The sequence below is a fragment of the Odontomachus brunneus genome, unplaced genomic scaffold (assembly GCF_010583005.1).
Source record: "Odontomachus brunneus isolate Ranch 3 - 2012 unplaced genomic scaffold, Obru_v1 Obru_scaffold_293, whole genome shotgun sequence".
Taxonomy (NCBI): domain Eukaryota; kingdom Metazoa; phylum Arthropoda; class Insecta; order Hymenoptera; family Formicidae; genus Odontomachus; species Odontomachus brunneus.
The window spans coordinates 260,696-261,263 of record NW_022639743.1 but is presented as its reverse complement, the minus strand read 5'-3'; positions in this window follow the sequence as shown (position 1 = coordinate 261,263).

Genomic DNA, 568 nt, shown 5'->3' with positions numbered 1-568 from the left:
GTTAAATCGCTAGAAGTTGAACTGTGTTGAACTTTGAGCGTTTATCTGCTTTATTCGTCTTTTTAGCGATAATTAATGGAGTGGTGGTAAACACCAGCTATTATTCGTTAAAAGTTGGACTGTGTGTCGAACTTTGAGCGTTTATTCGCTACATTCGCCATTTCGGTGAAAATTGATGGAGTGGGGTGAAACGCCAGCTTTTATTCGCTGCGTGAAATCGCACCTTAAGGGCTATCGCACACAAATTGACATAACTGCATATGCATAGCATAAGATCGTATGGACCAATGAGCATCGAATATTAAGCATCGAACACCAATATGGCGACTTTATACTCGATGCTCATTGGTACATACGGTCTTATGCTATGCATATGCAGTTATGTCAATTTGTGTGCGATAGCCCTTAGTCCGTGATCCTGGTTGCGTTCCGTTTCACGCATTATGCGCGCATTGCCTACAATATATGTTACATGAACTATAGATAAATGCGCGCATATGCGTGAAACGGAACGCAGCCCCTGTCTTGGCTGCGTTCCAAAACTCTACTTGACAGGTAGAGTAGCATT